The sequence below is a fragment of the Scyliorhinus torazame genome, chromosome 13 (assembly GCF_047496885.1).
Source record: "Scyliorhinus torazame isolate Kashiwa2021f chromosome 13, sScyTor2.1, whole genome shotgun sequence".
Lineage (NCBI taxonomy): Eukaryota > Metazoa > Chordata > Chondrichthyes > Carcharhiniformes > Scyliorhinidae > Scyliorhinus > Scyliorhinus torazame.
In genome coordinates this window covers 203,700,630-203,713,891 of record NC_092719.1, presented here as the reverse complement: position 1 = coordinate 203,713,891, position 13,262 = coordinate 203,700,630, and positions in this window count along the sequence as shown.

The window sequence follows — 13,262 nt, the reverse complement described above, 5'->3', positions numbered from 1 at the left end:
CATGACTAAAGGCACTCCTGCCACACCTTTTGTGCACTCACCTCTCCCAGCACTGCCCCGGCTCTCTCTCCTCTCGCGCTATTTTCGCTGTCCCGGCTCTCTCTCCTCCCGCGCTTTTAAAATCTCCCGGCTCTCTCCTCCCGCGCTGTTTTCGCTGTCCCGGCTCTCTCTCCTCTCGCGCTGTTTTCGCTGTCCCGGCTCTCTCTCCTCCCGCGCTTTTTATATCTCCCGTCTCTCTCCTCCCGCGCTGTTTTCGCTGTCCCGGCTCTCTCTCCTCTCGCGCTGTTTTCGCTGTCCCGGCTCTCTCTCCTCCCGCACTTTTTAAATCTCCCGGCTCTCTCCTCCCGCGCTGTTTTCGCTGTCCCGGCTATCTCTCCACTCGCGCTGTTTTCGCTGATATATTTTCGCTGTATATTTAATAAGTTATTGTGTTTGATATTTTAAAATAAATGTTTAAAATTAGCCTGGAAATTAAAACCTCAAACAATGTGGAAGCTGTTTTTTTTTTTTTTAAACTCTGATTAAAAGCAAATCTATATTCCAAAAGAACTGATCGTTCAAAGACATTTGATAACAGGAATTTGGCAGCAATCCAACTTTTATTCCCAGTCCATTTGAATGACAAATATAAAAAACGTTTAGAGATGTGAATGGCATCATTCCAAGCTATACGCCCCTTTTGTCTCTGCAAGAAAATTAACCCTTTCAACAAGCGTTTGTGTATAATCCAGAAGATGTCAAAGACTTGACAATTCACATCCAATACAAAGTTTCATTATTATTCATTTATTAGTGAATTATTATTAATAATTTATTAATAAATTACATAATCAATTTTGATCATCATTTTACCATTTATTACGAGATCATATGTTCAACTTTTTATTGTATAATCATTTTATTTGTATACATGAAGTTATTATTAATTGTTTATTGCTGAATTATGTAATCATGATATCAATTTTCAATCAGTATATCAATGTTAAGATCTGTAAAATGTTAACTGTAGTATTACAAAATCGAATGGCACTTGACTATGCGCTAGCTGAAAAAGGTGGCACCTGCGCCCTGACTGGTGCAGAATGTTGCACTTTCATTCCCGATAACTCTAAAGAAGTTAAAGATTTGGCATTACATATCCAAAAAGAAATCAAAAAACTTGATCCACCCCAATTTAACTCTCTCTGGGATAAAATTTGCGAATGGCTTGGACACACTGGAATGTCCACAATAAGAATAATCCTATTCTCCTGTGTAGCTGTATTCATTATTTACATAACATATCAATGTGCTAAGTGCATCAAAAAACTATTCGTTAAACACAGGGGACCAATGATCAGAATGATTCAAACTAACCCAACTGCACCCCCAATTGATGAATTTGAGCTGAAATACTATTATTGAAATGTTACTGATCAATCAACTATTTGACTGTATTATTAACATATTGTATAATTTATTAATACTGAATCAGTAGGATCAAATTTATTAATTATAATAATTATTTTGAAATGCCTGTTGCAATGCTAAGTGTCCATTCTATTGTTTAAAACTGCAATGACAATATGAATGAGTTATTCTTTGCGCTTTTACCTATCCTATCGCATTAATGATGGATTTTATCTTATTCTGATATATCTCACTTCATCTTTCGATTTATCAAAGGGCCGACTGTAGAAGCCAGGTATTTCTAATACAACTAGTATAGGTAAAAGATAGCTGTTTAAGCATAAATATTAAGCCCCAGTTTTAAATACCCATTTTAAATTCACTTATAACCTCAGTTCATCTCTGAACATACAGAGACACAAAAAACAGCATGAAACAGCAGAATTCCATCATAGATTAAAATAGCACAGTTGCAAGACAATTTGACACTATGCTTGTGCTGCTGTCAAGGGCAAGGGCTGAATTCCATGGCAACAAGGTGACAAGAGTCCAGTAACTAAAGCTCTATTGTTCTCTTTTCAGGCCATTAGTGATTACAGCGTGAATCACATTCCATAACATGATTCAGACATGAAACAATTAAAACTAATGTTGCACATTGAAGATGGACGGCTTGCCGTCAAATCAAATATGTTTGAGTCTAACCCAAACCAATTAGGATTATATTGGAGTGTGATTAGATGACTTAAGGCAGATATGAAAGGGTATAACTGAAAAGTTTCCACCCGCCATTTTGGGGAGTTGTTTTTGGAAGTTTTGACGTTTAGTTTTAGATTAGCTCTCTCTCTCTCTCTCTCTTTTTCATATTTCATTTTCAGACTTTGACCTTTTAAAAGTTAAAATTGTCTACGAATTGCCTACGGGTGAAGCGTAGCAGTTTGATCACGCCCAAGATTTATGTTACAATTGATTTTGGAGTTAGCGGCAATTTATTGAGAAAGGCGTCTCAGAAGAAGACTAATGTGATGATTTTATAAGACATATTAGAACATTTCATGAAACATATTCTCTTGAAGTATTAATGTTTGTAATATGAAAACATCTATACTTTTGTGGCATGGATTAATAATTTATTTACATTTAATTTTTTTAAATTATGTGAATTTATTACATTTGGAAGTGAAATTTCCGCAAAACATTTCGTTTTCATAAACTCCCATCAATTCTGATGATTTCCTTTCACGTGTGAAGCAGCTGAGGTTGGACTGGTAGGTGGTAGGCAGTGTCGTTTGCCCTGCTTAAATGACCCACAAATGAAAAGGTTTGACAACCGCTGCACTTCAGGTTGGAAAGGGCAGAAAAAGAAATTGAGGTGCGTGGGGAAGCCAACTGTGTCAGGGCAGCACGAAGCTTGGGTTAAGAAACTGTGGATTTTCGAATGCAGGGCAGACAGTGGGAGGTAAAGGGAAGAGCTGGTGATGGAACATCTTTCTATTCTATGTTTCAAGCTCGCAAGAAACATGCAAAGGTCAAGCACACACTTGCGAGGTGCTGAATAAAGCTTGGCGATCATTCAATGGGATGAAACTCGTTATGCGGGGAGATCAAAGTCACAGGTGAGTGGTGAAAATGATATGTTGTGCTTGTATTAAAATAACACAGTGAAAGAGCATGGCAACACTCTGGGCAACAACATATTGTCACTCAAGGTGTCATGACGCCTTAAAGATTTTACACCTTGGCTCCTTTCCATATCTACAGCTACTTGAGGCAGACATGTGTACATTTGGTTCACCAGGATTAAGTCACTAGACTGAAGCCAGGATTCTGCATTGCTGACTTGGAGCACCAGCCCCCCCACCCCCCACCCACTCCTGCCCCGCCCCGCTCTTACCAGCTGCCATACGTGTCTTACAAGGATCCATGGGTTGATAATCAAACTCTGGACTGGAATCAAACCTGCAGATTCTGACTCAGGGATGCTACCCACAGTGCCACGAGACCTCCATTAACATGTTAACTAGCTTCCAATAATCAAAATATATTGTTAGGGTAATTATTAGCCTGAAGATGGCAGGGGTGTAGCGGTATTGTCACTGGGCTAGTAATCCAGAGACCCAGGGACATGGTCTGGGGACCCAGGTTTGTCCCACCACAACAGATTGAATAAAAATCTGACAATAAAAGTCTAATTGTTACCATGACGTTTATCATAAAAAATTATCTGCTTCACTAATTTTCTCCAGGGAAAGAAATCTGTCGTCCTTACCTGGTCCGGCCCGACATGTGACTGCAGACCCACAACAATGTGGGTCTTAAATGCCCCCTCAATAAATGCTGTCGCAGACAGCAACACCCGCACCCTTTGAAAGAAAAAAAAATCAGAAAGCTTTGCCATAAGTTTGAATATTGGGGCTCTGAGCCTCTTGATGTCCGTGACGGCAGACCAGGTTAATGCAATGTCCCCTCCAATTAATTCTTTGTTGTTTGTGGCATGTGTACCACACCGTATGGTCCAATTCCGATTGCGTATCTTCCGCACACTCGAGCATCTTAGAGGGAACATTGGTCTTAAGCACTGTTTACCTCTGGCTAGCCGGCGCTGTCATTCAGAGATCGGGAGAGTGGATCCTTTGTGGTGGGTTAATATTAGCTGAGGTTTGCAAATCTCTGCTCCATGATTTCAATGTTGTGTCCCGCGCTATTCTCCTTAGTGTGGTATAACAAGGAAACAGCAAGTTACGGAGTACACCAAACTTTGTACAGTTGCATGACACAAAACTGCACGTTTTACCGCTGTGACTTTGGAAAATAGGCAATACAATGCTGCGAGTTCTGATTTATTTTTATATTGCAATGCTGCATCAAAAGACGGGCTTGAAATTCATAGCGCAAAGTCGATTGCCGTTTTTGTCAAATTTTATCTTCACTTTTAAGGAAGCATTTCTCTTCAATCGGCCCTGATTTATTCCATCAACATCGTCAGACGCAGCGTTAATTACTTAAAGTCAAATTAACTTAACACATTAATTCTGATCACCACCCTTTAGAAAGGATGTGAGGTTTCTTGAGGGAGGTCTTGTGGTGAAGTGGGTAACCCGTCCCCCACTCTGAACCAGGAGCTTCAGGTCTGAGGCCCACTTCAGGCTTTGATGGTCAAGGCGTTTGTGTGCATAACGTGGCCATACAGGTTAAGCATCCGGTGAAGATATTTTTCACTACCTCATTTTAACTTGGGCAAATTGTGATTTTAGGTTTGCCACAGCAAGGCAAACAATGAGAAAAATGCATATTTATTAAATTTTCAGAAAAAGGCCACTGTATATATCCTCCCCTGAAGGCATTTATCACGAAAGAATGCAATGGGAGTCATAATATTTATCTACTTAATGCCGCTAATTCTCTTCCATCCTGCATTTCCTCGTGGAATCCAGCTAATTATTACAGCATACTAGCAAAACAAGAATTTGAAGGTCACTCGGCTTTGGGTCTTCAACAGAATTTAAACAGATGAGAATAGGATCTACATTCTTTGCGTACGTTTAAGTTAGAAAAGATGGTTTCAAAGCAGTTAGCCATTTTTAACAACTTTGATTCCCTTAATTAATCTCATCCCATTTAATGAGCCTGAGATCAAGTCTGGCTCTCTTGGCAATAGTGGATGGCCAATAAATTACACAGAGCATGTACACCCGGCGTGAGTTTGTGTGTTGTTTGAAATCGGTGCGCCACTTGCAGAGACGTGCGCCACTGAGGCAGCTGCTGAAATGTTGGAAGCAAGACTATTGTCAACAATACAATTTGTTCTGCTAAATTTGTTCCTCTGCTGCCAGGGGTACACAACATAGCCAGTAAACAGTGTGTGGTTACAGGAAGCAACATGCTCTCCTTAATTCCCGTGTCTAATATACGATGACAGGAGCTGCCACTGAGATGTGTACACCCATGCAGTCCCAGACAAGATGGATGTTTCCTTTCTGTGTGGAACCTGTATGTGTAAGTTGATACCAAGGAGCCATGCAGCATCCAAGAATGATGAATTTTGTTTCAGCTTTGTGTTGAAATAAATGACGATGATGATTTGGTTATAATCTACAGTCGTAAACACAGTGCCAGACCACAGTCCACAAGTCATCAGTTCAAATCCCAACATAGAAAGTAATGAAAATGGTCGTTTATGGCTTGACACCAAAAAGATTGACCATGAAGTCTGCTGGGTGGTCATTAAAAACCCATCGATTCATTAAACTCCTTCAAGGGAAGGCACTAGTCTGGAAGACCCCAGTTCTACAATACATAGTTTATCACCGTCAGTCCTGGATTACTAGTCCAGTGACAATACCGCTACACCACTGCCTCCCTAGTGTAACTCTGAGGAGAGCACCCGTTTGTCCAGTCTTAGTCAGGCATTCTGACAACATGTTTCAAATTACATCTGAGATGATCCAAAATTATCAGAGCTTCAATATTTGACATAACTGTGTCTGGACACATGCTCGTGTTTGTTTTTCTTGATTGCTTGATTGATTTATTGTCACATGTACCAAAGTACAGCAAAAAGTATTTTTCTGCAGCCGAGGGAGTGTGCACAGTCGACTAAAAGAATAATCAACAAAGTACATGAACAAATGGTGATTGGTTACAGTGCAGAACAAGGGCCAAACAAAGCAAATACATGAGCAAGAGTAGCATAGGGCATCGTGAATAGTGTTCTTACAGGGAACACATCAGTCCAAGGGAGAGTCGTTGAGGAGTCTAGTAGCTGTGGGGAAGAAGCTGTTCCTATGGCTGGATGTGCAGGTCTTCAGACCTCTGTATCTTCTGCCTGATGGAAGGGTCCGGAAGAGGGCAAAGCCCGGGTGGGTGGGGCCGCTAGCAATGCTGTCTGCCTTCCTGAGGCAGCGGGAGGTGCAGACAGAATCAATGGGAGGGTGGCGAGCTTGTGTGATGCGTTGGGCTGAGCTCACCACACTCTGCAGTTTCTTGTGATCTTGGGCCGAGCAGTTGCCAAACCAGGCTATGATGCAGCCGGATAGGATGCTCTCTATGACACATCTGTAGACGTTTGTGACAGTCGATGCAGACATGCTGAATTTCCGCTTCCGTAGGAAGTAGAGATGTTGTTGGGCTTTCTTGACTGTTGCAATAAGTGATTATTATCTCAATGATAAAATATTAAAACATGCTGCTGTGCAGAGGGACCTGGGTGTCCTAGTGCATGAGTCGCAAAAAGTTGGTTTACAGGTGTAGCAGGGGATTAAGAAGGCAAATGGAGTTTTGTCCTTCATTGCTAGAGGGATGGAGTTTAAAACTAGGGAGGTTATGCTGCAACTGTATAAGGTGTAGTAAGCCCACACCTGGAGTATTGTGTTCAGTTTTGGTCTCCTAACCTGAGAAAGGACATACTGGCGCTGGAGGGTGTGCGGAGGAGATTCACTAGGTTAATCCCAGAGTTGAGGGGGTTGGATTACGAGGAGAGGTTGAGTAGGCTGGGACTGTACTCATTGGAATTCAGAAGGATGCGGGGGGGATCTTATAGGAACATATAAAATTATGAAGGGAATAGGTAGGATAGATGCGGGGAGCTTGTTTCCACCGGCGGATGAGAGCAGAACTAGGGGTCATACCCTCAAAATAAGGGGAAGTAGATTTAGGACTGAGCTCAGGAGGAACTACTTCACTCAAAGGGTTGTGAATCTATGGAATTCCCTGCCCAGTGAAGCAGTTGAGGCTCTTTCATTGAATGTTTTCAAGATAAAGATAGATAGTTTTTGAGGAATAAAGGGTTATGGTGTTCGGGCGGGAAAGTGGCGCTGAGTCCACAAAAGATCAGCCATGATCTCATTGAATGGCGGAGCAGGCTCGAGGGGCCAGATGGCCTACTCCTGCTCCTAGTTCTTATGTGAGTGGACCAGGACAGACTATTGGTGATTATGACCTCCAGGAACTTTTAGCTATCGACCATCTCTACTTCAGAGCCATTGATGACGAAGGGAGGGCGGGAGGGGGGTTTGTCAAGCTACGCTTCCTGAAGTCGATGATCAGTTCCTTTGTTTGCCGACATTTAGAGAGAGGTTCTGTTCTCCCATATGAAGTAGCATATCAGGCTACTAGGTTCTTTGCTTTAAGGGCTTTAATTGGGGCAAGAGCAGGCTTCCCTCAGGAGGTTCTGCCCACCCCCACCCTAAAATGGCTTCCTGTTCAGAGAAGGCGGGACCCCGGTGGTCAACCCGTCCACGCAATTTCACCCGCCACTCCCGCCGACCTCACAACCCACTGGTGGGGGGAGTTTAAAATTCAGATCAAAACATTTTTGCCCAAAGTTTAGTTCGACATCAGCTTTCGTAATTCTGTCATTGCAAGCAAGGAGTTAAGAACCAGTTTTCCCTCATGAATAACGTGCTAAGCCAAGTTGTTGAAGTATTCCTTTAATTTTCACAAGACCCTTCCCACCCTCCATTTTTGTCTCCATTTGTAATCTCACCAACTGGTACTCCACTTTGACTGCTCCTTCAATCCAGTCGGGTTGATTTTGTAGCAATCTGTCAAATGTAGCTCAGACACACCAGCAGACAGCATGCCGCACAATCTGACTTGGCACCTGGTCAGACACATGAATTTCTTACCGAAGTCTGAAGAGTTGGCTCTGGAGGGAAGAATTCTGTTCACAGGAATTTAGTTGCTAATAGATCTTCGAATGGATGTCGCTGCGATTTTATAAACACGCAGTGGAAATTATTCATTACTGCTCAGTTCATAGATTACGTTGTTCACAGATATATGTCCATTTGTTAAAATGTACTGTTACCTTCCTGGGGTTTTCGTGATTAATGACATTCCGTGATTCTGGTGATTGAATATATTTATTATAGTCTCTGGTTAAGATTGACAGATGGTTCCACTTCTCCACACTGTTAAACAAATGAATGTGTTTCCTTTCCTAATAATTTTAGCAGCTTCAGTAAAACATGCCTGACTATCTGCCATACGTGTATATCCAACAACACTCCACACACTTAATACAGTGGAACACGGAGGAAGATAGAGATATTAATCAAACACACCCAGGTCACAAGGAGCAACCTCCCTGCCCAGTTTTACTCTCTCGTGAACTCAGTGGAGACTCATCTGGGATGGGATGTAAACCCAGAATTCCACCTGATCCCATAGGTTTGCCACCTTGGAAACTGTACTGGACCAGCCATACAAACACTGTGACTACTAGAGCAGGCCAGAGACTGGGAATTCTGTGGCAAGCATTCTGGTCACCACATTATCAGAAGGACGTGGAAGCTTTGGAGAGAGTGTTATGACAGTTCATCAGGATGTTGCCTGGTCTCGAGGGTGTTGGCTATGAGGAGAGCTCGAATAAACTAGGATTGTTTTCACTGGAAAGACGGAGGCTGAGGGGAGGCCTGATAGAGGTCTACAAAATTATGAGAGGCATAGACAGGGTGGATAGTCAGAGGCTTTTTCCAAGGGTGGAAGTGTCAATTACAAGGGGGCACAGAGTCACGGTGAGAGGGGCAAAGTTTAAGGGAGATGTGCGGGGTAGGTTTTTCACGCAGAGAGTGGTGGGTGCCTGGAACGCGCTGCCAGAGGATGTGGTGGAAGCAGGCACATTAGCAACATTTAAGAGCCATCTGGATGGATACATGAATGGGGAGGAAATAGAGCAATACGGACCGAGTAAGGGCAGAAGGGTTTTTTTTCGTTAGGGCATCATGATCGGCACAAGTTTGGAGGGCCGAAGGGCCTGTTCCTGTGCTGTACTTTTCTTTGTTCTTTGAGTAACTCACCTCCCTACTCCCCAAAGCCTTTCCGACATTTACAAGGCACAAGTCAGGAATGTGATGGATTATTCTCCGCTGACCTGGATGAGCTCCAACACTACTCAATCAGCTCGACACCATCCAGGACAAAGCAACCCAATTGATTGGCATCCCATTAACCACCTGAAGCATTCACTCCTCCCGCCACCAATACACAGTGGCAGCCGTGTGTACCATCTGCAGCAGTGTTGGGCAACCTGCGACCCTGGGCCCACATGTTGCCCATCTGGGCTCTGAGTACGACCCAGGAGACATTTCGTTGACAGTTGTCCATGCACAATATTGCCACATTCTGTCGGGTTCCATCCGCGTAGTAGCTTTTTTCCTAAAAAGTGATCCACACATAAAACAAGGGTAGGTGCAGTGAGGTGTGTGCTGATTGAACACAACATTGACTATGAAAGCCATGCGTTCCCTCGGCTTCCAATCAAGCAGAAACATTTCTTTTGTTTTTGCCATTTGAAGCTGATGACAGTTCTATTAATACGTTAATGATTAAGTATTGTCTATAACTCATCAAAAAATATTTGGCATGAATTTAATGTATTCAATGTTATTCAAGAGTCACAGTTAGTAAACATACCCAATTTGAATCTTGTGGCCCACTGAGATGAAGGAGGGACACTCACCAGCCTAAATTTCCCATCGCTGATCTGCAGGATGCAATGCAGCAACTCAACAAGATTCCTTCAACATCACCTTCCAAATCCATGACATCTACCACCTAGAAAAACACAGGCTGCGGGAACACCAACACCTGAAGGTTTCTTTTGTAGGCCACAAACGAGTCTGAATCGAGTTGGTAAGAAGCAAACTAGGTTTATTACAAAGCAATTATATTTACAATATACATTAGATCCCAGCCGGGGCTCTCTGTGGGCTCCATACCAGACCGACTTTATACAGAACTCAATCATGAATGTCAGCGAGGTTCACTGGGAGACTGATTGCTCCAATCCCATCGTTCTTATGTGGGTTATAGCATAGTTCCCCTGCAAAAATTTGAAGACTCTTCTGACCACGGCGGAGTAGGAGGGTGCTGGACTCTCTTTACCCGTGGCTGTGCTTCCTGCACTTATGGCGGTGTATATCTGGATGGTGAAGGCGGAATCTGTTCGGAACGCCGTGTGGGAGGTACTGTCTGAGGCTGCTGCATTGCTTGTTCCCCATCGGAGACTTGCGAAGCCTGGTTCTCCATGTCGGAATCTGTCGCTACGACCTCTCTCATTTAGGCACCTTGACCACCTTGGGAAATGCCCTAGCCTCCACTGGCATTGGATATGGTTTGACTGTAAGGTTCCTCTCCTGAGGAATCTTTCAAAAGACTGGTCCCCTGGACCTTATGTAGTGGACATGGTTTGTCATGACACGACCCTGCAGCTGGACTCGATACGATACCGGCTGTGTCTGGCAGACGATTGTTCCTGAGATCCACTGGACACTGCCTGCAAAGTTTCGAACATAGACTGCGTCACCTGGGAGAAATCGCCTGGGCGGTTTCATCTAACTGGGCGATGCCCTTGCTGCTCCTGGCTGTGGTGTAATTTCCCACCAATGGCAGGGAAAGCAAAACCCAGACCAGTTTTGAAGCGATTATGTTCGATTATATTCGATTATATACTGTAGACTGGGTGGAGCGGCAGGAGGTCAGTGACTGGTGGGAACGAGGAGACATTACAATAAAGATGTGTAGGTGACAAGACAGAGGAAGTGTTAATGACAGGAAAAGGTGATAGTGGTTGCAGAAAGGAAAGATACACAGAATGTGTTAATATGAGAATAAAGGTCGGTGCTCAGTGAAAGCAAACTGAAGAACAAGAGACAGATGGCCCGGTGGGGGGATGCCAAACACTGGGAACACTCAAAGTCTAGTCTGTAACCTGCATTACTCTTTTTTTTCAAACAGTTTGCTTTGAAATAGATATAAACGCTTTTGCAATGTTTAACATTTTACAACTAAACCTGAGTCTCGATGGGTTCTTTTGCACTCAATGTTTTTTGATGGATTTTATTCCAGACGTTGAGATCTTATCAGTGAGGCTGCTGTAAGAATGTAACAATGCATAGATTCAGTGGTGGCTCGAGGCAACACCAGAGAGACTTCCGGTATAGCTGAACAAGATGTTTATTGGGAGAAAGAAAAGATAAATTATACACAGGCACAGAGTCACTAAACAGGTCTTCACTGGCTGCTCCAGGGTCCACTCTGTCCAGGACCCCATTCCCCGGGTCCCGAGCCTTTTCCCCATTGGCCGGTGTGGTAGCGTGGCCCCTTTAAGGGGGCGGGCTCCTCGGACCATGTGACTAGCTCGGGGTCAATCGCACATGAGCGTGCGGACCCCGGTCAATGGGGAGTTTGCGCGGATCCCTGGGGGCAGGACAGTGGGCACTGGAGGAATTCTACGATTCTCTCCTTTGTGCAAAATGTGCTGTTTCCTCTGGTTGGCCTGGGGTGCCTCCACATCCTTGCCAAATTTGGGAAAACTATGTCTGAAGGCGACGACCCACGAGTAATTCAGCCGATGTAACGGCCGTGGCGGCATAGGGGTTTGTATTGTACAATAGAAGAAAGTGGGTCAACCTGAAGTGAAGTGGTGTGTTGGATAGCTTCTTCATGGTTGTTTTGAACATCTACACAGCTCACTCTGCTAACCCGTTTGAAGTGGGGTGATAGGTAGCAGTTCTAGTATGGCGAATGCCATTTGTTTGGACAAACTGTTGAACTCTTTTCCAGTGAACGCAATGCCGTTGTCAGACACTATGATATCGGGGGGGGGCCACGGGTAGCAAAAACCCACCGCAGGGCCTTTATTGTGTCCGTCAAGGTTGCCGTCCCACCTCTTGGACATCAAACCATTTTGATGGGCGTCTACCAAGACATGGAACATTCTGTCCAAGAAAGGGCCTGCGACGTCCACATGTACCCTCATCCATGACCACCAAGCCATTCCCATGTGTGGAGATTGGCTCTGGGTGGCAACATCTGCTGTACCTGGCAAGTGTCGCAAGTCCTGTACCATGCGTTCAATATCCTTATCTATGCCGAACCACCAAATGTAGCTTCGAGTTAACATTTTCACTTTCGTTGGCCTAGACGCGTACTGCACAATTCCTCTAACAGTGGTTCTCTTACTAGTGGTGGCACCACTCGGGAATCCCAGAGTATGACTATATCCTTGCAACTGAGTTCGTCTTTGCAAGTGAGGTGAGACCTTAACTGGTCAGGTTTATTTATCATAGTGCCACCTGCTTAAGATCACGTGCTTCACTTTGGGCAGGACTGGGTCACGTTGTGTTCCATTCTGTAAATGACCTGACAATACCTGCAAAGTTCCAAGGAAGTTCAGCACCAGGACAATTTCCTGAGGCATCGATGGTGCTTCCGGGTTCATTGGAAGTGGGAGCTGACTGGGCACATCAGCGTTTGAAATGTGTGGGCTTGCCTTATGCTGAAATATATAATCGTAGGCCGCCAGCAAAAAAGCTCACTATTGTACCCTGGTAAAGGCAATTGGAGGTATCAGCTTGTCTTCATGAAGGAACCTAACAAAGAGGGCAGCACGGTAGCATTGTGGATAGCACAATTGCTTCACAGCATCCTGGGTCCCAGGTTCGAATCCGGCTTGGGTCACTGTCTGTGCGGAGTCTGCACATCCTCCCCGTGTGTGCATGGGTTTCCTCCGGGTGCTCCGGTTTCCTCCCACCGTCCAAAGATGTGCAGGTTAGGTGGATTGGCCATGATAAATTGCCCTTAGTGTCCAAAATTGCCCTTAGTGTTGGGTGGGGTTACTGGGTTACGGGGATAGGGTTGAGGTGTTGACCTTGGGTAGGGTGCTCTTTCCAAGAGCCGGTGCAGACTCGATGGGCCGAATGGCCTCCTTCTGCACTGTAAGTTCTATGAAATCTATGAAAATTTGTGGTCACTTATTACATTGAAACGTCCCTCATAGACAGACTGGTGAAATTTCTTGACTCCGTAGAGGCCTTCCATCTCAATCTGTGTGTATTTCCATTTGGCATCAAAGAGAGTTCTGCAGGCGA